This window comes from Gossypium raimondii, chromosome 9, assembly GCF_025698545.1.
Source record: "Gossypium raimondii isolate GPD5lz chromosome 9, ASM2569854v1, whole genome shotgun sequence".
NCBI lineage: Eukaryota > Viridiplantae > Streptophyta > Magnoliopsida > Malvales > Malvaceae > Gossypium > Gossypium raimondii.
In genome coordinates, this window is record NC_068573.1 from 14,771,992 (window position 1) to 14,773,440 (window position 1,449).

A 1,449-nucleotide genomic window follows, 5' to 3' on the forward strand; every position below is an offset into this window, starting at 1 on the left:
TCTTTTCCTATCCATTATATTCATTTCTATTCAAACTCACAATCCATTTATGGTTTCATCGAGTTAGCGGAGGGATCGATTGGACATATGTAACTAGGGATCAAATTATTTATAATTAAGTTTCAAGTTTTCATCTACTAACTACAAACACATTTCAACACGAAGCCACTCCACTATAGTATCATGATTGAGATCTCCCTAACGACACACCATTACGAAAACAACTACTCGGTGCTCGTCCAATGACCTTGTATAAGTGTGTTACCCTTATAGAATACCCTTGATCTCTTTGGGATAATATTCGTTCTCTGAATATAATCTTATTTTATCTCATGGCAACAATTACATCTTCTTTCATGAAAATTCAATCACTATCAAATAGTGATCAACTCATTCATCATAAAGACGAACCACTCGTGGCCATGTTTTCTTTTCATCAATCATGTAATGCCAATGAAAGGATATCATTTACCCTTGTCTTGGGCTATGAATTCCACTGTTGTGAATGATGTTTTATACTACAAAACACCTAACATACCTAAGTTTGATTCCTTATCTATTCAAACTTAGGCTTTTACTTACATCAAAATGTACGAGTCACGCATACATAGTCCATCATCCACTCAGGATTTAGGTATGTCACACTATGAACGTCACAAGTGAAAAAATCCATAAACTAATTTAAGATCTATTTTTCTTGGGTCTAGTCCGGTGTATTGTTAATCCAACCAGTCACATCTATGTCTCTATCTTTGGGGAGTTATCTGCTCCAATGCTCAAGACAAAGCATCTCCCCAATTGGACTTGATAGATGACATATTAGTCTTTCAATCTATTTTCTCATTTCCGATTAGACTAACGCATGTTTAGGTTCGTCTACTAATATAAGTTGTATTTCTGTATTACAATTCGACCACGTAATACCGCTTAGTATTAGTTAAACATTAGACAACCAGTGAGCAGCATTTGCTTACATTTTGCTTTGCATGTAAAAACCATGTGAGGACAATATACAAAGTATTAATGTAATTCATGAATAATTTAATCACTCTATTTGAAAAATTACAAGTGTACTTAGACAAAAATATTACACTTAGGGCACCAGATCCTACATGAGGCATATTGGTTAGAAATAGGATTGAAATATGTCTTTAAATGTATTTTTTGTGCACTTGAAACTAGTCTAAGAGCTAGTTGTTGCATGCATATGGCCTAGGTTAAGGTTTTGTTTAGATAACTTGACTGTAAAGGCATATTTTGGTGTACATGGGGCTAACACACAACCGTGTGTCACACATGGCATGTGACACAGCCGTGCTCTTTAGTAATTGGAAGGTTGCACTTTAACATGACTTTAGTCTGTTACACGGTCTAGAGACATTGTAACACCCCAAACCCGGCCTAGACATTATGGCCAAATTCGGAAAGCTACATTGGCCACCAAAATGG